Raw genomic sequence first — 27,527 nt, 5'->3', positions numbered from 1 at the left:
ATGCTACAAACTAACAGAGCGGTTGCTTTTATGGGTTTTGACATGGTTTAGTCACATCCCCACTTCAGGCTTAAGTCACAGCAGACTTAGGGACAAAGCTATGTGCCCACAGTTTCTAAGCAAGACACTAGGCTTAAATATTCAGAAAATTTTGTAGTTCATAATTTGGACATTATAAATTGCAGGCACTTTAAGAGCTGCTTGGCCATGGAAAGCTGGTGTTCTGAGTCTTTTTTATGATTTTGATACAAGGCTTGATTGAGATACTCACACATATGTCTTCAGTGCTACTTGAAATGCTCACGTATTTATGATACTGGCAGATATGACATGGCCCTCTGCAGCAGCAGCTGGAGGCCAGGTTCAGTGCCTGAGAGCATCTCAAATGGCTCTAGAATCTTATTTACTGGCAGCTGAACAGAGTCCTAATATTCCATTGAAGTGTATCTGAGATGCCCAAAAAGTAGCTGTTCTTACTTGCCCAAGTATCTCAGTTTTTGAGGATGATGAGTAAGAAAAGAACGTCGGAGAAAACCTTTTTGGGCATCAGTTTCCTGTAGTGACCAACTTTCTGCAAATCTCTGAAAGTGAGATTTGTGCCTCTGCTGTATCCAGGACATTTTCTGCACAAACTGTGCCTTTGCTTTTGAGTTTCCTAACATGGCTTCATAGGCAATAAAGATTACTGGTGGCTTCTCATCTGTCATGTTTCAGCTATGTCATCTCTAGACAACTTCTGCTTGCAATCAAACATGTTGAAGCCATAGAAGAGTGGCTAGTTTCTAAGTTCAAGGAATATGGGAATGATTACATTTTTCATCAGCCTCCATGTACCTTATGGTGTTTACTGTCCAGCGTTATGCATGACTTGAAAAATACGGTAACAGCACGTTGTACTCGGCACTCTTTGACAGCCACTTCTCAGTAGTTCTGTAGGATCTCACTAGGTAGGTAGTGCAGGATCTAGACATAAACCTAGCATTTTAGATTTTCCTCAATAGAAAGAATATTCCTTCAAGAAAGCCCACTTTATGCTTTACTTTTTGAAAACTGAAAAAATTGTGAAATAGTTATTTTGAGATTTCCTATACTAGTTGCTGGGACTTGTCTAATCCTTACACATTATGAGGAAATGCCTCACTGTAATTAAGCTACCTTAGAATTCTCCACCTCTCTGTAATTGCGTAAAAAAAGGTGTGATGCTCTTGCCCATCATGGTGAGAAAGTTCCATATTCCTGCAGAGTATAGCTCTAGGCAGGGCCTGAAGGCATAAGAACAACCAGAAATGAAAGTATCTTCATTCCTACACATGCTTCATCAGATTTTCTGCAAAGGATTGGCTTGAGACTTATAATGAAGTTTTATCCCTTTGAAAACTTTATCTGCTTAGGTCAGTATAACTTGGAACACCCTCGCTGACTGAAATGCACAGCCAACTGTAGGTACAGTTCTGAACAGGGAGTGGGGTGCAACATGCACTGCTCAAAAAGAGTGCTTTTGAAGGTGGTTCTCTCACACTGGGATTTCTCTGGGTGTCTTCACCAGTGCCCTGCTGAATAAGGGGTTGGTGGTGCTATTAGTGCCTTTTCGTTGATCATGCCAAAGCTTTCCTTCTGCTGAGTCTCCGTTTAACTCACCAAGTGTGAACAGAAAGCTTCAACTAGAAACAAACCTTTTAAATTCTCTCATTTTCATAAGACCTGGCATGTTTCGGGGGCAATGGGTAAAAAACAAGCCATCTTTTATATGTTGTGGGATATACCAGTTTCTGGAAATAGATACTGTGGGGCTGTTCAGATTAGTGAGACCTTTTAGAGTTAAATAAGCTTGTGACTCAGCTCTGCCAGAGATGAGCACCATGGCCAGAGCAACCTGATGGGACTCTGGGAGGGCACAGCCAAGGCCTTGGTGACTGGTGTGAAATACCAATGGCAAGCAGAAGACACAAGGTGAGGGGAGGGAGTGGAAAGTGGCATTGCAGTAGCCCCAGATGTGTATGCAGAGGCATGAGTGCCAGTGCCAGCCAGAGCGCTACCCATTGCAAGCAAGTGCATGGAGGCACATGGTTTGTGCACTCCATGCAGAGCCTGTGCCCTGCTGCTGGCAATGGCCACGTGCTGTTCCTGGGCTACGGCGCTCAAGGGTTGGCGTGCAGGAGCATCCCCCTGGGCATGTGGATGGGAGGCAGGGTGGGGCTCAGGTCCTGGGGGGAGCAGAGGCACAAACCCCTCTGCTTTGATCTCCCTCGCGGAAGGTGGGAATGCCTTGAACCAAACTCTTCCTCAGGGATGCTCTGGCTTTAGCGAAGGTGTTCTTCACTGGAAACATCTTCCTGGTGTGATCTGGGTGTGTTACAAGCAGTTTGGGAAGGTCTGTGTGGAGCCCTGGTGTGGATGGACTTTGTGGTGCATGAAGAGAGAGCATTGCTAGCCAGGGACTTGGCAAGAGCTTCCGAACACATGGGAACCCACAGCAACTGCAATCAGTCTGTGCTGTCTTCTCATCTCCATGGTCTTTGCAAGTGTGTGTGGCCTTTTCTGGGCAGACATCGGCTGTTTCCATCTTGTTTTTCAAAAGTGATGCCTGGAGCCAGAAATGACATGCCTGGGGGCTTGTTCTGACCTGACAGTGGAAAAACTGCACAGTTCAGAAAAGCAATGGAAGTTGAACTGTACCATCGTCTGGTCTGTCCCTTATGTCCCCAAAGGCACGATGTCTCTCCTCTGCCTGCCTTCTTATCAGGAGTGAGAGCACAGGGACACTGTCCTCCCCACTTCAGAGCTATCAATTATTACATAATTTCTGGAAGAAGGTGTCAAAAATCCACCTTTAGATCAATAAATCAGTAAGAACTGCTGTTTTGAAACCTAAGTCGTTAAGTGACCAAGTATGTCAGGATGTAGTTGGGAACAACGTGAGCTCTTTCCTGGCATTCTTATACCCAAAGACAACTTCCAGCGTTTGCAAAGGTGATGCAGAACTTGTAATGCAGTTTGATAACATATGTAATCTTCCTCTTTTGTGTATATAATAAAAATATGCCCATGAATTGAATCATGAAACTTAAATTATGCTGAGGACATGAACTTTATTTAGTGTCAAAATTTCTAATGACTAACAAGACACTGAAAAAATAACTGCTGTTAATAGCAGGGAAAAAATCTGCAGATAAAAATAAAAATCTGATAAAAATCCACAGAAGATAATGAGCATGTGATCATGCAGCACACTGTTCTTCTGTAAGATAACAGTTGTCTGCAGTTAAGTTTTATTTCCTTCTGCCTTCACTCCCCTGACTGCTGGTTGCTTTGCCAAAACCAGACTTAAAATGTACTCAGCATCCTGATGTTAAACAGCTTTCATTAGCCCAGTAAAGTTGACTGTTCATATGAATCACTTATGTTCCACACTGTGATCAGTGTGCTTTCCTGTCAGCCTCTCAGGACACAGGTGCTGTTGAATGAGCCCAAAATAAATAGTACTCAGCCATAATGGTTTGAACACAAGACTTTCAAAATACAAAAAAAAAAGTCAGGATTTATAGTGAGCTGATCAGGTGATGAATATTTGACACTGTTCACCAGAACCCTTAAAAGATATGAGGTAGAAAAAGCTATAGCAGACTGAATTTCAAGGAACCTTGCCTGTCTTTCCCCATTCTGTATGAAACTTGACCTAATTATCATGATTACCATAAAATAAATAAATTTTTAAAAAGGAAAGGAGAAAGAAAAGGAAAAGAAGGAAAAGGAGAGGGCAAAGGAAAGGGAGAAGGAGGGGGACAAGGAAAAAGGAAAAAGAACACAATTCCTGCAACCTCTGTACGTGGTAGCAAGGCATATTCTCACATCCTGCCATATAAAATGGTTTTGTATGTGTTTTATATGGGGACAAAGAACAATTTTTTGAACTTTGAAATATGGAAACTGCTACAGAGAGATGAACTTTGGTACAAAGCAAACATCCAGGCACTCTAGCTTCCCTAACAAATTACTGTATTTCTCAAGCCTTAATAACAGAGAGATGCTCATTATTTAAAAAAATAGTCTTGGCTTTTACATTTGGATTTTCTAATGGAAAAAAGAGGATTTAAACTCAGAGCCTTGTTTATGACAAATCTGTATTTCTAAAGAAGATTTTTCTTTTCACAATAATCAGCCAAAGACCTTGCTGAATTCTACCATGGGAAAACAAATCCATCAGGGAAACATGTATTAGCACATCTGGTAACAACAGACGAGGAGAAGGCTGAGGTACTCAACAACTTTTTTGCCTCAGTCTTCACTGGCAGCCTCTCTTCCCGCACCTCTCAAGTGGATGGACTGCAAGACTGGGACTGGGGGAGCAAAGTCCCTCCCACTGTAAGAGAAGATCAGGTTTGTGACCACCTGAGGAACCTGAACATACATAAGTCTATGGGACCTGACGAGATGCATCCCAGAGTCTTGAGGGAATTGGCTGATGTAGTTGCCAAGCCACTCCCCATGATACTTGAAAAGTCATGGCAGTCAGGTGAAGTCCCTAGCAACTGGAAAAAAGGAAACATTGCACCCATTTTTAGGAAGGGTAGAAAGGAGGACCCTGGGAACTACCGACCTGTCAGCCTCACCTCTGTGCCTGGGAAGATCATGGAACAGATCCTCCTAGAAGCTATGCTAAGGCACGTGGAGGACAGGGAGGTGATTCGAGACAGCCAGCATGGCTTCACCAAGGGCAAGTCCTGCCTGACCAACCTAGTGGCCTTCTATGGTGGCGTGACTACATCAGTGGACAAGGGAAGAGCTATGAATGTCATCTATCTGGGCTTCTGTAAGGCCTTTGACACAGTCCCCCACAACATCCTTCTCTCTAAATTGCAGAGGTATGGATTTGATGGACGGACTATTGAGTGGATAAGGAATTGGTTGGATGGTTGCATCCAGAGGGTAGTGGTCAATGGCTCATGTCCAGATGGAGATCAGTGATGAGTGGTGTCCCTCAGGGTTCTGTATTGGGACCAGTACTGTTTCATATCTTCATCAGTGCCACAGACAGTGGGATTGAGTGCACCCTCAGCAAATTTGCAGATGACACCAAGCTGAGTGGTGTGGTTGACAGACCTGAGGGATGTGTTGCCATCCAGAGGGACCTGGACAAGCTCAAGAAGTGGGTCCATGTGAACCTCAGAAGGTTCAACAAGGCCAAGTGCAAGGTCCTGCACCTGGGTTGGGGCAACCCCCAGTATGAATACAGGCTGGGGGATGAAGGTATTGTGAGCAGCCCTGTGGAGAAGGCTTTCAGGGTACTGGTGGATGAAAAGCTGGACACGATCTGGCAATATGTGCTCACAGCCCAGAAAGCCAACTGTACCCTGGGCTGCATCAAAACAAGTGTGGCCAGCAGGTCGAGGGAGGTGATTCTGCCCCTCTACTCCACTCTGGTGAGACCCCACCTGGAGCACTGCGTCCAGCTCTGGAGTCCTCAGCACAGGAAAGACATGGACCTGTTGGAGTGGGTCCAGAGGAGGGCCACAAAAATGATCAGAGGGATGGAACACCTCTCCTATGAGGAAAGGCTGAGAGAGTTGGGGTTGTTCAGTGTGGAGAAGAGAAGGCTCCAGGGAGACCCTATTGCAACCTTTCAGTACTTAAAGAGGACTTGTAAGAAAGACTGGGACAAACTTTTTAGTAGGGCCTGTAGCAATAGGACAAGGGGTAATGGTTGTAAACTAAAAGAGGGTAGATTCAGACTAGATGTAAGGAAGAAATTTTTTACGATGAGGGTGATGAAACACTGGAACAGGTTTCCCAGAGAAGTGGTAGATGCCCCATCCCTGGAAACGTTCAAGGTCAGGTTGGATGGGGCTCTGAGCAACCTGATGTAGTTGCAGATGTCCCTGCTCATTGCAGGGGGGTTGGACTCGATGTCCTTTAAACATCCCTTCCAACCCAAACCATTCTATGATTCTATGATCTTAGACAGATTAAATGCCTCTAGAAATATTTGAGTTCATAAATACCAGGTACAAATAAAAGGTGAGAAACAGAGTCTTTTCTCATTAAGAATTTGAATTTATTAAAATTATCAAGCTGAAAAGAAGAATTGTTCATTCACACATAAATCATCAGAGGTTAGCCAGTTAATTAAAAGTAGATTTTCTTCCTTTCAATTGTTCCCATAGTTTTTCCCTGTTAATAAATTTGCTGTTGAGTTGTCTTATTTTAACCAAACTAAAAATGATAGAAGAATTTCTTTTGTCACAGTAGATGGCCAGTCAGTCAAAACATAGCAAAAATAACATGAAACACAAAATCTTCACAACATAATCTTTACAATCAACATGACCTGTACACTCTTTATAACACAATAGTACATGCAACTCCCACTTCCCATATCCACTCAGATGGTCCACTCACATTACTCAAACTGAAAATCCTCAGGGCAGGTGCAGTGATTTTTTTTGGTGTATCTTCAGGGATTAGTGTGACAGAGACTGAATCTGTGACTGGAACTTTTAAACGGTGTTACTGTATAACAGTGGCAATGCAGTATACAGTTGGCATGTTGTCCTGGTTTCAGCTGGGATAGACTTAATTTTTTTCCTAGTAGCTGGTATAGTGCTGTGGTTTGGATTTAGCATGAAAATAATGTTATAACATATTGATGTTTTAGTTGTTGCTAAACAGTGTTTATATTAAGTCAAGGACTTTTCAGCTTCCCATACTCTGCCAGCGAGGAGGTGCACAAGAAGCTGGGAGGGAGTGTAGCCAGGACAGCTGGCTCACAGTGGCCAAAGGGCTATTCCATACCATATGATGTCATGCTCAGTATATAAGCTGGGGGGAGTTGGCCAGGGGGCAGGGATCGCTGCCTGGGGATGGGCAAGGTGTTGGTCGGCAGCTGGTGAGCAGTTGTATCACTTGTTTTTCCTGAGTTTTATTTCTCTCTCTTTTTGTTATTTTCCTTTTCATTACAATTTTATTATTGTTGTTATTACTATTATATTCAATTATTAAACTGTTCTTATCTCAACCCATAAGTGTTCTCACTTTTACTCTTCCATCCCACTGGGGGCCGGGGGGGAGTAAGCGAGTGGCTGTGTGGTGCTTAGTTGCCGGCTGGGGTTAAAATACAACACAAGTAATCATAATTTGATATTAAATGGCAGTCTTCAGTCAATGCTTTGTCCTTTGGTCCATGATACCACTGTTTCAGAGTGTGCAAAATACTTGCTACAGCACCTCTTCTTCTCTGCTGCAGGAATCTAAGATCTGCGATTGTGTATGTTTCAGGGTTTTGTTTTGATGCACTTTTTTTTCCATTTGGTTAGATTATTAGTATTAATGACATATCAGAAACAATATTTGTTGATTTCTGTGTTAACAGTGTTATACTTTACAAGGGAGCCTGTGGTTCCTCATGCTAAGTGCAGCACAGCAAAATCATTGTAAATTAATATGCAATGTAAGTAATAAGGATTACAAGAAGCTGTTCTTTAATTTTAATAATGAGTAGTAAAATCCTTCTATACTTCCACAAAAATATTGAATTCTTCTTACCTGTAAGGACTTGTAAGGTGAGGTGAAATGATAAGAGCTGTTAGTACTTTGCAGGCAAATTTAGTTTGCTACAACAGTCTCTGTCCAGTTAATGGAGCTATAGAAACGCACATAGTGACATTTTACTGTCCTTTAAAGCTGAATTCTTAAAAGTATAATTCTGCATTAATAAAAAGGAGAAAGAAAATGTTTTTGTATTGTATTGAAAACAAGGATTCATTTAAAACATTAGGGAAAATTATGTCTTTAAAGCATCTGAACAGATGGCTAAAAGAATCTAAATAACGTCAGAAAGTCCTTTGTGCTCTGCATGTTCTCATGGCCAACCAACGTGCCAAGGAGAAGTTAAGTGATGGGTCAAAGAATCACATTCCCCACCTGGAGTATTGCCTGTGTCAGGTTGGCAGTGAAAGCCTACTTGGGCTAGTGCTTGGAGAGCTCCAGGAGAACAGCTGGAGAGATTTGTGGAGTTCTCCCTCCTAGGCACACACTTGGCCTTCAGTTTTCTGTTCCTGATTAGTCACTGTGTGTAGGCAGCACATCTGTTACTGCTCTGGATGCTTCTGAATGATCCTGGGACACAGGCATCTCCTGGAGCAACCCGCCTGTGGTGCAGCATTAAAGTGTCACATCACTGACCAAAAGAGCTAAAGATACTATTATCTTTAGCCGTCCGAGGGAAGGAACAACTAGATGTCATTAGCAGATTTGTGCCAATAATCATGTTCACATGTCTTCTAACCTGAGAAATCAGATGTGTGCTTTGTCATCTTTTTAACGTAACATTTTTAAAATAAAGTAGAAATTTCAGGAAAATTGTATTTTCAGCTATCCATAGTCTTCCAAGAGGCTGAATTGTCAATGATCAGGAGCAGTACTGCCCTGATCTAAACTGGTGGCTCTGCACAGTTAGGATCCTACACTACACAGGATACATGCATTTCTTACATTGCCTTGTAGAAAGTGCATGCTCAGGGTAGCCACAGAATCCAGCTCTAGGTTTTTTTGTATTTTCCATGTTTCTCCTGGCTGCATTTTTTAATGCACTTTTTGATACCTGCTTAGCCTTTGTATTTTTTCTGTAGTAATAGTTTTCTTTGTCCCCTTTGCAATCTTTTGTATCTCTTATCTTGTCAAAGTACTAATATTCTTGTGTTCTGGTTTTTATCTACCCTTTTATTATTTGCGTTCACTATTTTTTTTATCTGGCATTGCTTTTCTTCTTTTATTTGTTTACCAAGTATCTGCTCTTTCTGTTAAATCTCTCTCTCTCTTAATTTTCTGAGCTCAACAGAAACATGCAGACAGTATCTCTTGCTCACTATGAGAATACGTATGACATATTGCTTTATGTAAAGCAAAAGTACCGACTGTGCTTCCAGACAGCGGGTCACCAAAGAGATAGGAAAAGATAAAACCGTAGATTAGATCCATCTGGAAAATGCTGGGTTAAGACTGAGAACTGTAAAAGCAAGAGGCTCGAATGACCAGCAGAGGGAGAGATTTCCACAGTCAATACCCCTCTATTAGGGATGCCATGACTCCAGCCCCAAAGAGCGAGCATCAGAGTACCAGCGGAGCATAAAGCTTGTCAGGAGATGTGTAACAAAAAGAGAAGGCCAAAGCAAAATATGTAAACTACCTAAACAGAAAGCATTATCTTGAAATGGCTGCAATTCTTATTTAACTAGTAAAAAGTTTGAGGAATTTAAGAGGTAAGAATACAGAAATAATGGTTAGCCGCCTAGAAGTGTGAGACATTACTGAGGAAATAATTTTAATTAATGGTGGTGATATTTATCTTCACGATTGCTACAAATCAAATATTGATGAAGTGAGATTAAGTCTTTAATAGGGAAATTCATTTCATGACTGGAACATGTAATTTTTCGTATCAGTTCATTAGAGGGTAAAGTGAAATGATACATCTTCTTGCTGAAATGGTTATTGGTTAACAAAAATTTCACCACTCACTATGGAAATGATGTAAACAAATGATAAAAACAGACAAGTCATAAAAGCCGACTTATGTAATGAGTAATTCACTGGTAGTGCCTGGAACATTATGAATCTCATTTTCAGCAGTACGTTCTGAGCAAGTAACAAGGTAAAAATCTCTAGATGTTTTTGCAAAATGTTTGTTCTTAATGATTCTAAAGATTTTCCTGAAGTACATTCGTGGGAATGCATGGGAAAGGCATGTTGACTTATCCATAAGCCGTCAGCATTTTGCAAGCAGTCATTGATCTCTAAGTGTAATGAGCTCTAAGAAAGGTATGGACTCTGCTGAAGTATTTAGCTATTGGTCTCCATCAGTTTTTACTGGAAACAGAGAAGGGTGAATACAGATGAGATACAGCCAAAGTGGACTGACCTGAATAACAGCCCAGCAATTAAACCGACTCAAAACACCTTGTGATTATGTTTGGTATCCTCCCTTCCTTCCATAATTTACTGAAATTAATTTTCAGTTCTATTAAAAATAGGGCTGCTGGGCAACAGCTCTCTTGTGCCTATAGACTAGAAACAAAATTAATGGGCTTGGTTATTATGAGCTAAAGAATAATTACTCAAACTAATTGGGGGGAGGTAAGTGTCAGGATTCAACAAAAAGTCAATATTAGGAACAATACCATTCAATGTGCCTTGTTAATGATTCAAATAACATTTTAATTTATGGATTGGCAGTGTTCTAGGATGCCATTTTAGATCAAAGCACAAGATAAAAGGAAATTATAGAATAGTATGTAGTTTTCAGAAAGCATACTGTAACAAAGTTTATTAACAATAGGGAATACTAAATCACAACCTAAAACATGCCCAGTGGAGTTCTGGGTAGGTAATCCAATCTGCAATACGTACAGATTGGTTGAAACTTGGGTGAAATACGGAGGCTTACCGTTGTTGATCTTTAGGTGATGCCAAATGCCAAAGTAATATTTACCTAGACTGTTGTCATGGGGATGGGTAGTGAAAGGATATTTTTCTTTGTTGAGGGGGGTTACTTTGTTTTGATAGCATTTTCTCAATATATCAAAACCGTATTATAAACTGTGCACGTAAATTACTCATTTAATACATGAAAATACTTCTAGAATTCAATACAAAGAAGATGGAACCCCACAGCAAATCCATCTGAAAATTATCAACATTGCTTTTAATTACTTACTAAATATTTGTTCAGCACCTGCCACAATAGAACTCAGCATGGCTTTGGTCATTAGGAGCTACTTTAAAGATATCTAGTAATAACATTCAAAGGGAGAATACACAAACATCTTGCTCACCATAATTAATTGCAAAATATTATAGTAATTTCACAGTAGCCGCAGCTGAGAGAGGGAGGCCTATTGTGCTTGGTACCATATTGAGACAGAATGCTTCTCCTAAAAATCCCAGCTCAAGCTGGCAACCATCAATGAGCAAAATCCTACAGGTATTGTCATCTACTAAAACAGAACCGTTAAATCAAGTGATGGACACCTGTGACTCTTATTTTAACAGTCTGTAGCAGGCTGACAATAAGGCTCAGAATTAGCAGTTTGATAACATCAGCCAAATTTGTATACTCCTCAGAAAGGGAGGTTATACTAGGTAATGTCTTAATCTTAATTTCTTTTCTTGACTAGAATACATGTAATTCAGATCTTAACAGAAAATTAAAATTTCAAAAGATAAAGGAGATTGAAGTTATTAGCTGTGAAAAACATTAAAACTGAAGTCTTAAGGGATGGCAAAGACTGTATGCACTGGCACTCTCAAAAGAACATGAAGATTAACATAAAGATTTCTGTATTATGTCATTGAGTCTGGTCAACAGGTAACATCCACAAGAGCAAACTTAAATATTGGCAGCGAGATGACTGGTGGGTGACCCACTCGCTATTTTTAGCTCTAGCTGCTGTGATTATGTTGATATAGAATTAAGGAAGCCAATTCTTCTGAATTGTTTATATAGACATGGGGTTTGAAAGACATAATGTGATATTAAATATATGAAGGAGTATTTCTGACAGACTGAGTGTTCGGAAGTGTTTTGCCAGCAAGTGTCATTTTTAGGATTTTTAAATTGGAGACAGATCCTTTTATTTGAGGGGAACAGGTTTCTAGGGAGGGTTAATAGCTTATCTTAGACTGATGTGATCAGAAAAAAATCAAGCAGTGTTTCAGAAGGCTGACCTTCCTTAAAAAGAGATATAATCAGACTGCAGACAACATCCCAATATCATGATATAAATGTCTTAAGTATTTGCGAGAACGAGACCAAGACAGAGACTTTATTCAGACATTTTGCTATAATTACTTACTTCATCTTCACCCAAAGCAGTATTTTCATCAACGATAGGAATTTTCACTGATTTGAAGGCATCAAAAAGCATCTTCTACATGTGCCACCCCAAGGTTAATTAACTTTTAGATAATTCTCTAATGAAATGTCTTTTTTTTAATGTGAGATATATCAATGACACTTTAATCATGTATGTTAACTCTCACCATTGTCTCACCATCTAACTGTCTCCAAAATATCCTCCAAAATACAGAGTTCACGTGGTATTACTTGTATTCTGGAGATATTTTTTCCAAGGAAGATAATGGTGGAAGAGACTGCTAATGCAAATTGACTAAAAAGCATATATTCAACTTTTTGTATGTTTTCAAAAAGACATCAGGTTTGCGATAACAGAACAGTCAAAATGACTGGCACATTGTTTTTCCTCTGATTTTTCTGGGAATTAATAACTTATCATTTGGTAGATTCTTTTGGCAGGCTTCAAAAGAGGTTGGAACCTACTGAAAAAATGGGGAAATGCAGTATTTATAATTGGATCTTCCCAAGAGCAACTACTACTAGTAAAAATAGGTATCTTCCTTCAGCAAGGGTGTTATTTCCCCATTACTCCTCCCCAAAGAGCCTTCCTTGCTCTGGCCTGCATTGTTCTAGACATTCACCTAAACTATCTTTGGTGCATTTGTTGTTACTGTTTCTGTAGTCACCATTTTATATTGGGTACAATTAGCTGTTGGCTCAATACCAGTAGTATTCACCTTGAAAAGAACTTGTAGTAGCTTAAAAAGATGCAGGTGGATGTTATTGATTGTTTTGTATGTTGACTTATATGCCAACTTACAAACTTTATTTATCACCCGGAGCTCACTGTTAGTTAGTGTCATGTGGTAGCAATGCGTTTGCCAAAGTATAGTGATTGTATAGTTTCTAAAAGCTCTAAGGGAGCAATATTTAAGAAAGTGAAGTCCAATATTTGACAGGAATAATGAATGTATCCATATATACTTAATAAACATTTGCACACACAGATATCAGTTAAATACAAATCTTACATTCCAATGCAAAGATGTGATAAGGGTTGGCACTCAGGTTTCTCCTTTTCATAACTGATTCAGAAAGTCCTTTGTCCCCTCTCCTAGATCAAGCAGGATCTTTCACTCAGTGTACTCTCCAGGTCGCACTGGAGTGCTTTTCTACAGGCTATTAAAGGTTATGACTTGCTCTAAACTACAGAGGTATACAAAACCTGGCCTGAGAATGAAAAGCTGTCCACTCAAAGCAGCATTGAGTTAAGAACCGGTATTTACCAGGCTAAATTTAGCTTCTGCTGAGCTGTGTGACTGTGGCTAGACTGTCGAAGGTTCCCGAGCTAGCTTCTTTAAAGTTAGTGTGATGATTGCTAGTACTCGTGCTGAACGCTGCTGAGTATGAACAGACTGTATACTCGAGGGTTTCTCAAGTACCATTGCAGTAGGCTTTCACTGTGAAATGTGGTTTACATTTCTGTTATTGTAATTTGTTTAAAGTTACCTTTATTTATAAAGTGTCTCGATAGGAGATAGCAGAACTTTAGGTGAGGCCTTGTGTTTCTGACTGATTTTTGTCAGAATTTACCCTGTGGTATGGCAAGTGCTTTCAGGTGTTATACTTCAAAAATGTAAGAATCTTGAAGAATAACGCTTCTTTTGGCACCTTTTGGTATCTAGTGTGTCTCTTTATTAATACAAACTGTAATGTGTGTCAGTAATGGATGCTCCGAGTGGGGATTTACTGACTCTAATTGACTCTGCCAGGTTTCAATGTGTAAAGTATGTACAGATTTGAGTGGGCTGTGATTGCCCTCTCCAGCATGTCTGCCATAACTTTAGTATTTATATCACACTAAACAAACAGTGAACAAATACCCAACTCTTTGATTATTAGCTGTCCTAGGCTGTCCAGAAGTCACAGATTTTTCCCTGAGTAGAAGACGACCGTGATGAGACATCAATAAAGTGCAATGAACCTCTTTCATTCCAGAATATTGATCGGGGAAAGAACCCAAAACAGATCCTTGAAAAGGTGGATTCCCTTTTTGCTCAACCAAACTAAACCAAATGAAAACCAGGAAAGATGATGATTTTTATGGGTTGGCCTAGGGCACTTTATAGCTCAGCACAGGTAGCACCACAACCATAGGGTTTTTTTAAGGGCTAGAATGTGGCCATCCTTTTCCTCATTATGAAGGTATGCAGGAGAACACTGAGCCGTAGGATGTCAAACAGCACCTCTTCTCGAACTTCTAGAATTGATACTGAAATCACAGATCTCTTCAGGGCTGCTTTTACTGCAAAAATATTTCTGACTTTCAGTGAGAGATACTAATTCTCTTATTCTGCAACGTAGTGACAGGCCCTTACTTCTTCAAGGAAATAAAGGTACATTTGACTTCACCTTTGGCTGAATGTTTTTACCTTTTGCCTGCTCCTCTCCCATCTGTTGAAGTCAACTACCTGAAATGAAGAAAGAGACAGACAAGAAGTGGATGAGGGGATGGAGGAAGAATAGGAATAATAGTATTGCAGCTTGGAATGAGGATACACAGGGGAGACACCTGTCTAGCAGTGTCTCCTAGCAGACACCCAAGAAGGCTCCCAGAAGTTGCCAGCTGCCTTACGGATTCGAGTGTGTAGCTAAATGATAATTTCTTTCATATAATTTTAACTCTTGATCTGATATTGTCTTTACATTAAGGATGGGTGCACTGCTTATTGCTCTTTTAGAACCTGACTTCGATTCATTACACTGAGTCCTAATCCTTCTTGCATTCAAACAGAGTTGTATCAGTAATCAAAACAGAAGGATGGTAAAATAGAAGCAGCACATATGGCAATAAATCCCATGAAAAGAACACAGACTGTAGCATAAATCTACCATCTGCTCTAAGATTGACAGACTCCCTTTTTGCTTACTAGGTGACAAACAGATAGATTACCCACCCTGTTAGCCCACGCTGAAAGGGATTTTTCCACTGTCTAGTAATAAAATTAGCTGGGCTGAAATTTGCCTCGTACCTAGGCTTGCCTATCTGAACCTCCTCAGTGTATGGAAGAAGTCTAAGGTGTTAGTTCTAGAAACCAATCTCCCTTACTGCAAACAGAGTTGTTACTCAAGGATCATTGTAACAGCTAGTGGTTTCTCAAAACACAGTGAAAGGGAGGGTAAAAAGTTTCTACTAATAAGGCAAATCAGCTGTAAACGCTCATATGTAGTTTAGAAAGGCAACACAATGAGAACACAGCACTGTCTTCTTTAGCTAATACTTCACCGTGCCATGGCTATTTTTTGCAACTGGGATGTCTGCACACTGGGCCCTTTTGTTCCATGTGTTACCCAGCAATCTAACTTAGTTGCTTCTATGTATAAGTAAGAATTTACTTCTGTGCAAAAAGAGGTCAATTCAGTGTTTTGTACTTTCCAAAACTTCAGTTAGAAGTCCTTACTTTTGATGTGGAGTTTCATGCAGCAAAGCAAGAGTGGAAGGAAGCTATTTTCCACCTCTTCAGAAGTGGCAGCGATTTGCTTGCCTTTCACAGAAGCCTGCTCCACGCCCATGCTTTTGCTGCCAGGACTACTGGAAACATGTGGAAGAATCTCAGTTTCTGTAGAAGGAATCTGAATCAGTATCTCCAAAGCTTAACTCTTCTGTTTCTACCCTCTGCTATGATCAGTTAACTGGAGGACAGGAGTCCCCAGTGGTGAGCAAGTACCACGGTGGAACATCTACACTGCCCTGAGTTCTGGAACTGGCAATTGTGCTCTTAGTGAGGCATAACACCCTTAAGCCCTAATGCTTTGTCATCCCCCGGGAATGTCCTTTCAGATTAATTTTTCACCTCTGAATATAACATAATTGACAGTATTGGTATTTCAAATGTCTACATTTGACTCCAGAGTTAAGATCTCAGACAGAAAAGAGGCACTTCAACTCTTTTCTCTGAACTCTTGTTCTGCATCACTGATCTGCATTCTCATTTGGATCACACATAGGTTTCAAGCACAGAGCCACAGCTGCAGATAGAGGAAGTAGAATCTGAAAGGCCTGATCTGCAAAACTGCTAAGCACATGAAATGTAAGCAAGTCCTGATAGAAATCTTTGAAACTCAGAGAACATAGGGAAACGTGTTCACCTTCAGTAAGAAAACAAAAAACCAAAACAAAATGGAAAAGAAAAAGAGAGAAGGTTTAGTTACTAGGTAAAATGTTAAGAAATTTTAAAAATGCACAGGTAGACCGTTAATCCATTTTGTTGAACTGGATTTCCATAACATGTTACACTTGTCTTTCTTAGAGTGTTTTCTCATTGGTTGAGAAGTCCAAACTGAAAGCATCTTAAGTAAGACAGTGTTTTATTTGTTCTTCTGCCTTGTTGAACGTTTCTGCTAGAAAGCTCATTTGTTCTACTTTTTCCTCGTTTGAGAATTCTCAGGCTCATATGAAATTAGGGCACACTCTAGAAAGTGGATGGGAATAAAAATTTTCCATTCTGAGTGCATCCTTTTCATTTCTAAAATACTTTTTTTTTTTTAAATGCGGCTTTAGCAGTAATGCCCCAAATGCTTTTAGCTTTTAGATAAGCAGCAAGGGCATGGATCACAAAGATATACTTAAGTCAGTTAGCCTTCTCTAATATCAGCCATTTTCTTTTGGTCAGAACTTCTTTGAGAATTCAGGATGCTTCAGATTAGGCTTTTTTCCTCTTCTGTCTTCTGAAAATTTTGAGGAAACTCTGGACAACTTTTGCTGCATCAGAGACTGGCTGGTTCTCTGGAACGCTCGACAAGTGTGAATAGGAATGTTGGAAAAAACTCTTGATATTGTTTACCATGTAGCTATTATTGTTGCACAGAAATGGTGGGGAATTGCTCATGCAAGGGTTGAAATTATATATATCACTTTCTTGAAGAGAAAAACAATGAGCAATTCCATTTTTCTTTCAGCGTGATGACTACCTAACTCATCCCTTGTCTTACTGATTGTTATACTGTTACAGGAAGTAGATGTAGCTATTACACTTCATGAACACAGACACTTCCATCACTGTCTAGTTTACACCAATGCTTAACCAAGCAAACTACCTCAAACAGTTCTAAGGGGCAAAAGAACCTCACTTCTATCATCAATTGTCTTTTTGAAACCTACTAGTAAATTGAACAGTGCAAGGGAACACTCCTCAGCACTGAAATTCAATTGTACATGCTGTGAAATTCTTGGTGTGGTTCCTAGTATACTTTTGGCCCACGTGAGCTTGCACTGTTCCAAACAATTTCCAAGCCCAGTTTGTGATATACTATGGATCATTTCCACTAGACGGTTTGTATGTGCCCATGCTGCTTTAGAGGCGAAGGTAATTTAGTAGTGTGGAAGTGAGCTGTTCTCTCCTGGTTAGCGTCAGCAACTGGTACGCAGGCACACTTAACTTACAGTATATCAAGTGACACAAGAGAGACTACATCATTTTGTTCATTTGCATAATGAAGGCTGTCCTGGTTTCGGCTGGGATAATTTTCTTCCTAGTAGCTGGTATAGTGCTGTGCTTTGGATTTTAGTATGAGAATAATATTGATAGCACGCTGATGTTTTGGCTGTTGCTAAGTGGTGTTCACACTGGTCAAGGACTTTTCAGCTCCCCATGCTCTGCCAGGTGCACAAGAAGCTGGGAGGGGGCACAGCCAGGAGAGTTGATCCAAACTGACCAAAGGGCTATTCCATACTGTATGATGTCATGCCCAGTATATAAATTGGGGAGTTGGCCGGGGGGTAGCGATCACTGCTCGGGGACTGGCTGGCGTCGGTCGGCGTGTGGTGAGCGGTTGTATCATTTTTTTTATTATTATCATTTTTTTTTCCCTCCTTTTTTTCCCTCCCTTGGGTTTTGTTCCTCTCTCTCTCTCTCTCGTTGTTTTTCTTCTCATTATAATTAATTATTATTATTACTATTATTTTGTTCCAATTATTAAACTGTTCTTATCTCAACCCATGAGTTTTCTTACTTTTGCTCTTCCGATTCTCTCCCCCATCCCACCGGGGGGGGAAGTGAGCGAGCGGCTGCATGGTGCTTAGCTGCCGACTGGGGCTAAACCACGACAAAGGCCTAGTAACAATCTCACTTTGTAAGGTTCACTTATTCCTCCTTCCAGGGTAGCCATCCAGAATGACCTTGGCTCCTTGACATCTGGCTGAGCATCCTAAGACCAGCTGATACACGAATCTCCTTACCTCCTTCCCTCAAATCTCAATCAGAAGTGATGATGCTCACTCTAACAAAATCTTTGCATAGTAATGCGCAAGAAAGTGTTGCCAGCTCTCAGTCACAGGGTTTACTAGTGTGAAAGCATTGATCCTGCTTCTGAAAATGCATCTGAGTGCATTTTCTCACTCAAACTATGCAATAAAAAACAAGCCAAAAGTGCAAATGCACACTAAAAGTCACAGGCGATATAGATTATTGCAGGAAACTTCGTTAGGCATTATGAGATAAGAGAGAAATCCCAAAGACATAAACCAGGCAGAGTACAGGCTATGTTTCTGAATATCACTCTAAAACAGGTGCCTGCTCTGTGTGTACCCATCCGGTTTAGGCCAACCAGTACAGATGCTAAAAGTGCAGACTACTCTCACTTAAGGTACTCTGAGAAGATAATTTAGCTTTACTTGAAAGCAATTGCTAATACAGTGATGTAGCGGAATGAAAATAATTAACTCATATTCTCAAGGGCAATTTCCTACTTGTTTAAATATAAAGGTATCAAAGAAACTCCTGAACACAAAGAAGGCAAGAGATTTAATTGTTAATCACACCTGTCTAAGTTAAATAGATTCTGCAGAAGTCTGAGATAAGTAGTCAAACATTTCATGTCCTCACTAGTGATGGAAATGGAATTCCCTCAACTGAAATCTATTTTGCCTCAAATTCTAAATGGCACTGAAGCACTGACTGAAGTCTTGAGTTTCATATCATAATTGCTAATTGTTAAGGCATCCTTTATCTATTATCCTGATGTCTTCCTACATTCTGGAGCAGTCTCATTCTTCTTCCTGGATAACACACTATTCTGCTTATCACATATTATGTCTGTGCTGCTGCAGATTCTAGCTTAAAGAATCAAAGAGCCAAATAATGAAGGTACAGAATCAAGAGCAGTTGAAAGCTTATTGCCACAAACGTGGGAAGATCTGGAAGTATTTCTGAACAGTATTTTTTATTCTGGTCTGGAAAACAGTTTTGAAGACTACAGTAATTTCAAGGATGGTCTGTTTGAAGATTTCACTTTCAAAGTTCTCTTTCCTTCCCTCTAAAGGTCATTCATATAAAGTATAAATAAATCTTGAATGGGGATTGCATATTAGTGTAGTGGCTGTCCATTGACAATATCTGTGTTAGCTTTTAAGCTGCTTATTATTTTTAAAGCTGTGCATATTTCCTTCATGCACCTTATAACTAAAGTCATGCTAAAATTATACAGGGATGAGATACTAAAAACAGCTGTGCCATACAATTAATTGCGTGTGGATTTGACAGAAGGGGAGGAAAAAATGCCACGATTCTTCTGACTGCAAGTCAGGTATTCCACAAATTATAATGAACACCTCAGAAAAAGTGTACAGCCACTTTGGTTAACAGCCTTGTTTTTTCCACAGCTGCTGTTGCAATCTTTTCTGTTATATCTTTCCATCATTCCCAAGCTAGTGTACCCTGAATAGAAGCTATGAGCAAAAGCGGTTGGAGTCACAGACAGAAAAGACTTCTGAGCTCTGGAGCATAAGGGGAGCTCTGTTGCTCCTTCTCCTCATGTAAACTGTGCTGTATAGCTCTGGAGAGATGCGCAGGAAGCTGACTGATCACCACAGGTTCAAAGCATCAGTGAGAAATGTGAGAATCCCCAGACTAAGAACTTTCAGTCTGAACATGCAGAAAAGACAGTGGATGAGGAAAGGGAATGCAATATGTAGTGACAAATGCTAATTTCTGTATATGGCTGTATGGATTATGAATTATAATGAGAAGGCTAGCAAGTTTGTCTCACTGCTGATTTTCGCTGAACTCTTGACAACTGAGCTTGGTCATTACGGCTTTTTTGTAGCTGACATCCATGGCAGTCAGGCTGTATATATGGTCTCTGAAGTCTAATAAAAACAAAAGCAAACATCCTTCCTTGCTTTTTAAATAAGGAAACACTAGCTTAGCAGAACCCTAATAATTGTATACTCCACTCTCATACACAACAGCAACAAGAGCAGGCCTTTAACAACAGTAGTACTTTGATGACTCTCTTGGAGTTGAGCTGTGACTTTGTATATAGGAATTCTGATATTTTTTATTTTTTTATTTCTGATTTCCAGAGTGGACCTTTCAGGCAGTTAAATCAAGACAGTACATTATGGCCACAAAACAAGCTGAGCAATAGAGATACAGGCAAAACATTCTTATGAGGACACTCTTTGGAATAACAATAAACCAGATTTTGCATTACAGCCTTGACTTGGAACTATCTGTCTTATCTAACAACTCCTGTGAAGGTCAGATTTACTAATGAAGTGACAGGTAGAAAAAAATCTCTTCTCACCAGTTTGCTTACAGTCCCAGTGTGTTTGCATTGAAGTGCCCTTTTTGTTACTCCATTTAAGAGATTATCTGTGAGGACCAGAGTTCATATTTTCCAAATGTTCCATCAATGTTGCTAATTTCTGACAAAGTAGCTGTGAAGGACATAGAAAATTATAGTAGAATGAAACAAATAATTTGAAGAATAATCTATAGGTGATGTAACTGGCAAAAATGGCAACCATCCAAAATGAAAAATGGTGTCAGAAAGAGAAACTATCAACAATCTGTCAGTTTACATCAGTTAATTATAAATGCTTCTCTGTACCAATCCCAACTTATTTTTTAATAGGAAAAGCAAGGGGTAGTTGCTTCATTGTTAAACATGTTCAGATTTCTCTTCTTCAACCTCATCTGATGGAGTTTTGCTCCTTTTTCTGCTTCTGCAGATTTCACCTGGTCTCACAGTAAAGAGCTGTAGGCAATAAAGTGGGCAGCCCTTTTGGACTTTGAAATCATTCATTTCTCCTAGCTGAGATAAAGACTTTGATTCTTTTTTTCGTCATACTATTTTAATACATTTAATACATATAATACATATACATACTTTTTTTCTTCCTACTATTTTAATATCAAGTTCCTGTAAATATAGTAAGCATAATTATACAATTAATATTTTGTGATTCAATGCATGAAAATTCTATTTCACTAGTGGATTAGTTGTCACAGAATCACACAGTTGCAGAATTGTAGAATGGCTGAGGTTGAAAGGGACCTCTGGAAGTCACCCTGTCCAACCCCACTGCTCAGGCAGGATCACCTAGAGCTGGTTGCCCCGGATCACGTCCAGACAGCTTTTGAATAGAATCATAGAATCTTAGAATCATAGAATCATAGAATCATAGAATCATTTAGGTTGGAAAAGACCCTTAAGATCATTGTGTCCAACTGTTAACCTAACACTGCCAAGTCCACCGATAAGCCATGGCCCTAAGTGCCACCACATCTACGCATCTTTTAAATACCTTCAGGGATGGTGACTCCACCACTTCCCTGGGCAGCCTGTTCCAATGCTTGACAACCCTTTCGGTGAAGGACAATTTCCTCATATCCAATCTAAACCTCCCCTGGTGCAACTTGAGGCCATTTTCTCTCATCCTATCACTTGTTACCTGGGAGAAGAGACCGACCCCCACCTCTCTACTTACTACCTCCTTTCAGGTAGTTGTAGAGAGCGATAAGGTCTCCCCTCAGCCTCCTTCTCTCCAGGCTAAACAACCCCAGCTCCCTCAGCCGCTCCTCATAAGACTTGTGCTCCAGACCCTTCACCAGCTTCGTTGCCCTTCTCTGGACACGCTCCAGCACCTCAATGTCTCTCTTGTAGTGGGGGGCCCAAAACTGAACACAGTATTCGAGGTGTGGTCTCTCAATTTATATACATTGATAAGATCCCCCCTGAGCCCTCTCCTTTCTGGGCTGAACAGTCCCATTGTCATTGTAAGCAATCACACACTTAGGATTATAAGGGCATGTCATACAAATAAGTAGTTTTCACCTTTGCTGTTTTCTGAAAATTGTTTTCTTAAGACAGGTTTAATTAGAGGAGTGCAAGTTTTTAGAGAAGACATTTATGTGTGGGATTATTTACAGCATTGATTAATCTGTTTTCTATTGATTTCAGTGTGAGTTACTACAAACCATCCTTCCCTTTTCAAAAAATTACAGAATAAAATTTGCACTTCTCACAATAAAAATAAATACTCTGTAATTATTTTATCTTTCTTTAGAATTTTCTTTGCAACAATGTGACTGAACTCAGAATAATAAAAATAAGATTTAAGATCTCCTGAGTCCTCAAATATGTATTATGAGAGACCTGCTCAATATTATAATTCAACAAAACCTCCACTGGCTGGCATAATTTTTTGAGTTAGACAGCCTGTGCATGCCAGTTCAAGTGTGTAGAGAATTGCATATTTTTTCAGTCTGCTTTGCAAAAGTTCACAATGCCATACAAAAATCTGATAGCAGTTGTGAAATATATTATTTTTGTTGGTAGAGTCCACTGTGTTCAGTGCATTGTTATTTCAAACATCACAATAAGTTCTTAATCAGGGAAATGTCTATAAAAATATCATTGTTATTTCTGTATCAAATCTGTTTATTTTACTTTTTTCCCCCTGTCTTTATGTGCAGACACAACTGGGATCAGAAAATCAAAATGTATTCTTTTCTTCCGGTATTCAGTAAAGATGTAGTTCTGCATAGGTCACATTTGAGTGACAAGGAGTTAAATCCTTCTTTCTCCTCTGTAGCTGAGCAGCTCTGTTGCACTAATAGACACAGGAGAGACTTACTAGCCTTTTCTTTATGTCAGATTTTCTTATACTTCAGTGAACACGACCCTGTACAATGAGGGCAGAATTTGGGTCTCAGACTAATAAAATTGGTGGATTGTACACATCAGACAATGAAGGAGCTGTGTTCTTTTATCAGTATTGAAACAATACGAAATGGTAAAAGACTGCAGTCTGTGGTCCATTACAGTACTTTTCTTCCAGCATCTTTCTGCAAAGCTGCCCTGAAAGAAGACTTAGCTTTTGAATGTTTCAGTTGTGTTGATACCATGTTCCACCAGGCCCTTGCATGGAGCCTGTTTAAGGCATTGAGGATTGATTCTAGATCCAAAAGTGGTGCCAGTGCTGGGTAGAGGGTACACTAGGCTGCATGGAGACACTTTCTTTAATTCCCATATGTGTAAAAAGGGGAAAAAAACCAAACTGATTTGAGGACTAAGAAACAAAAAAATAGTTTCATGGTGCATATAGGTCACCTAAACTAAAGAAGATGTCTCGTGGGAACAGGAGACACATCATAACATAAGCATCCTGCTTCTACACAGAATTCTGAATATATATAATGTTAATTTTAAAATAATCTAATTTTTTTTACTTTTAAAAAGTAGTAACATGCTTTACACTTACAGGTTGCTATTTTAACAGTCCTGTGCTTAAGCCATGCTTCATTAACAGCCATAAAGAAACACCCAAATTAAGAGAAGATAATTTTTCCCAGCTGAGATGGGGTCAGACTACAACCAGACTGAGCTATCTGCATGAAGAAAACTGTAGAAGAGGGCTCTTGTGAGGATCTTTACTGAATATTGGAAATGATGAATATTTACATCACTTGTCTCTTTGGCAAGATGTATAAGCAAAATAAAAATTGCTGAATTTGTCTCTTCCACTAAAATCACTATGAAATGATATGAAAGGATTGTCATGTAATCTGTTCAAGTTTCCACTCTTTACAAATAGTTTTGAGGGATTTTCCTCTTTTTGATGTATCAACCTATTCTACTCAATAAAATTTATTAGAATAGATTCTGATAGAATTCCCTCTATTACTGAACTGGTCATTCTGTCTCAAGAAGGTCAACAAAAGATGCTTGATCTATTTTAATTACTGTTTAACTTAATTAACTTGAGTCAGTAAGTTACCTGCTCAAGATAGACATAAACAAGAGTTCAGCTACTTTAAGTGTCTCTGCAATAAGAACCTTTTTATAGTCTGGTGAGCAGTAGGGGAAAATCTGAAAACGCTCGTCTTCAGAGGCTCGGAAAATAGGAGGCCAGTAAACATGATTTTTACTTTGGCTTTAGAAATGCAATCTTATTTGGGCTACTTGGCAGTATTACACAGGAGTAAAATATTTTCCAATGAAAAATGTTGCCCTTGTTATTTTGCAATCCAGTACGTAAAGATTACGTGATTATGTTTAAAGTTCATAGTTAAAATTAAGATTTCCCTGTGCTGATATCATAGGCTGCACTCTGATAAACCATATAAATCACAGCTTGTCTTGACACTTACAGATTACCAATTAAGTTCTGTGTGATTCATCTAAACCACCTGTTGCAAACTATTGTATTAATGTAATGGTCTTTGGTAGAATAGGATCACAGGGTATTTTTCTATTGGTCCTCTTCTCTGTGTACATCTACCTCCAGGTAAAACTGGGATTTCTTGTTTGTTTTTTATACACGTTAGTTAATATCTTTAAAATAGCATTTTAAAAATGTAGCACAGACATATTGTATTTTGAGTGTATTAGGTAGTCAAGATGAACAAATCTCAATAATTTCTTTCGTCCAGAGTTCCTTTGACAAAATCTAATATATTAGATTACAATTTGCCTTTAAAAAGTGACGGATTTAAGAAGTGTTAGCCAGCACCCTGATAAAGAAGCACAACCACTGACTGTTGTGCTCTGAGGTGGTTGTTTCATGGTTGCTTTAATCTGACCTAAATGCCCTTTTCTCTGCCTGCAGCCAGTTGTTCCTAGTCCCTTTCTTGTGCAGATCTTAGTGTTCAGGTGAGTGAGCTGGGCCTGGGAAGTGATCCAGCTGGAAACAGCAAAATAAACAAATAGCTTAAAAGATTAATTTTCAGCTGGATCAGTTTCCTGTTCTCATTCATCAAGTGACCAAACAAATGTTCATGTGTGCTGTGAATGTGCTGATGAGGGTTATGTAGATGATGTAAATCGCCTCCTTCCATAGCAACCTGCGTTTATGTTGGGATTAAAGTAATATGAAACCACATTCTAAATGTACCCAGCAATGGTCTTAGCCAGCAATGATGGACGTCTGATTCCACTGACAAATTTTTTAGAAGTGATCCTAGTTAGTCCTAGATCAAGATTGTTCAGTAGATCTAAAATGATAATGCCTTAAGCAAATCCATCTGCATTATATTCAGTCATAGCAAAATTTTCACAGAATGATAACAACTGCATTGCAGTTACTGAGCTTGAAAGATAGGAAAGAAAACCAGGGTATGAGCATAAGCAGTAAAACATACTGAAAATGCTGTACATGGCTACATATAATTTTTAAAGACTTCATTTGTCATACACAGAGACAAATTTCAAGTGTAGCAGTGCTAAACAATATTTATTCTTCTGGTTTTTAGGTTTCCTTGTGAACAAATGCTAATAGTTATTTGAAGCATGCCTTCTATCTACCTTCAGAAAAAATCCAGTTAGAATTTCTACATCATGGTATCTAAAGGGTTGTTCAGTTCTGCATAACCTTTAGCACAACAGGCAAAAGAAGGAGTTCTTTGCATTTCGTGATAAATTTGAGATCAGATCTTGATAATAATTATTAGCAATTTTTCCACAGCAACTTTTATTTATTTGAAAGGAAAAAAAGAAGTATCAAAACCTATCAGTGTTGGAAAAGTAATCATCCCCTTTCTTCCATAGGCAGGAAAATCTGAAATACAGAAAATGAAGTTATTCAGACTTACTGACTCATTCAAAGGCTGCTGATGGAATTTGTATTCTACTGCGTATCAGCTACTGCATTACCCTCAAGATCATATTTTACCATATTAGGCAACTTTGGGTGGTTACACAAAAGAGAATTTACACCTTTCTTGTCTTCCTGGTAAATCTGTGCTTTAATCAGGCACAGCTTAATTCAAACTTAATTCACTGTAGTGGTTTGAGGCTTGCTCCCCACTACTGAAGTCTAAACCCAGCTTTAGGCAGGTGTAACTAGTGCAATTGTATCAGATCCTACGCTCAGAGGCAGTCCCTGCCCATTTGCTACGCTAACAAGTTCTGGGCGGGAGGTGGGTTGTTGATTATAAGCTTTTATGAGAAAGTTTGCCAGACTTTATTTCTCCTCAGAAAAAGAGACTACCTCATTTAAAATTAATCAAGCAAATTCTTGTTTTTTACTTTTCTTTTCTTTTTTTTTTTTTTTTTTTTTTGATGCTGCATGCAAGAGCTGTATGGTAAAATCACCAAATGCTATGTTTAGCACTTAAAAACAATTACATTGGATTTTCTGTTTCATTGATATTTCATCCTTTCTTGGCATTTTGGGACCTGCTTGACAAGAAGCAAGACCAGCCCAAAGCTTTAGTGTCTGGTACATATAGCATGAGACATGCCACCAGAGTCTGCAAATCACATGAGCATTATATAATGTGACAAAAGTAGATTTGTCCATAAAAGGAAGATATTTTCTCTTTGGCTATTCCCTCTTCAGCTTCCCCTCCCTGTTCTCCGCTTTTTCCAGCACTGGAGCTGCGTCGTTTCTATTACTTTTTTACCGAATTATGGAATATGACACAGATGATTCAGCCTTGCCAGATGTGTTTGATCTAGTTGTCCAATATAAACACAATGCAGTGATTCTCGAAGGGATCACTGCCATAGTGAATACAAAAGCTCCTAGAAAGATTGAGTCTGCTTTTCCTGACTTGTTGCCAGCTCCCCTTGGAGGTGAAATTATAAAAAATGGCATCCTGGTGCTGCCCTCACGTTACAGAAGTTGTTTACGTCAGTATAAGTTGTAACCACTAAGAAAACTGGTCAGTTAGCAAATAGAGCTTTGTTGCTTCCTGTAAAAGTTAGCATCTCTCTGAAGGTTTTCTGTAAAACACTTTTTCCTGGTTCAGTTTTTCTGCGAGATAGATTTGCTCTTGGTAGATACCACTTTTGATATGTTTTCCTTTAAAACAGTTAGGTACCTTGAGCAATAGATTGTCAGTGGGACTTTTCTGGATGAAAAAGTGAAAAGGAAATATTTAAATAGAATAGAATAGAATAGAATAGAAACATAAAGTCTCTGAAAGTTTGGCCAAGGAAAATATGTTAGTGCTGTTATCCTCACACTATTATGTGATCTGTTATCAAGTATACTTGGCCCCTGAGTTTCAACTTCTTCATCTACCTATTAAGAAAAAGATGTTATTAATAACCCTCAACCTGCTCACAAGTCCCAAACTGAGAACTTGTTTTCTAATACATGTGAAACCTGAGGTATAAAAAAGGAATAAAATCTTGCAATAATAGAATTTTCTTATTTCCTTGTGTTATGGAAGACAGTGATCTTTCTGCTAGCATTTGTTATGTATTCAACTGCCCAGGTGCATGTAAACTCCTCCTATTTCTTTTTTTTTAAAGTTTATATCAAGTTAACTTATCCTGATGTCAGATTCTATTTGCTTTTTCAGAAGTAACATTTATGGGGGAAATATTAACAGAACTTGATGGAAACATGATTGCGCCATAGAGGTTTTTAATAATCATCCAAGAG

At 39.2% G+C, this 27,527-nt stretch overlaps 1 long non-coding RNA gene across 2 annotated transcripts; it reads right to left on the bottom strand.

The window, feature by feature from the left end:
- Positions 1–6,077: 6,077 nt before the first annotated feature.
- On the bottom strand, positions 6,078–26,122 carry LOC142402662 (uncharacterized). Of its 2 annotated transcripts, XR_012773426.1 has the most exons (4): positions 25,439–26,122; positions 20,435–20,567; positions 14,281–14,319; positions 6,078–6,600 (listed from the first exon to the last, which is right to left on the bottom strand). It is a non-coding gene; the product is annotated as an uncharacterized LOC142402662 (long non-coding RNA). The 2 variants fall into 2 exon arrangements; XR_012773425.1 differs by lacking the exon at positions 20,435–20,567.
- Between the last annotated feature and the right edge of the window lie 1,405 nt (positions 26,123–27,527).

Source organism: Mycteria americana, chromosome Z (assembly GCF_035582795.1).
Source record: "Mycteria americana isolate JAX WOST 10 ecotype Jacksonville Zoo and Gardens chromosome Z, USCA_MyAme_1.0, whole genome shotgun sequence".
NCBI classification, from domain to species: Eukaryota; Metazoa; Chordata; class Aves; order Ciconiiformes; family Ciconiidae; genus Mycteria; species Mycteria americana.
This window is presented reverse-complemented; position numbering and strand designations above follow the sequence as displayed.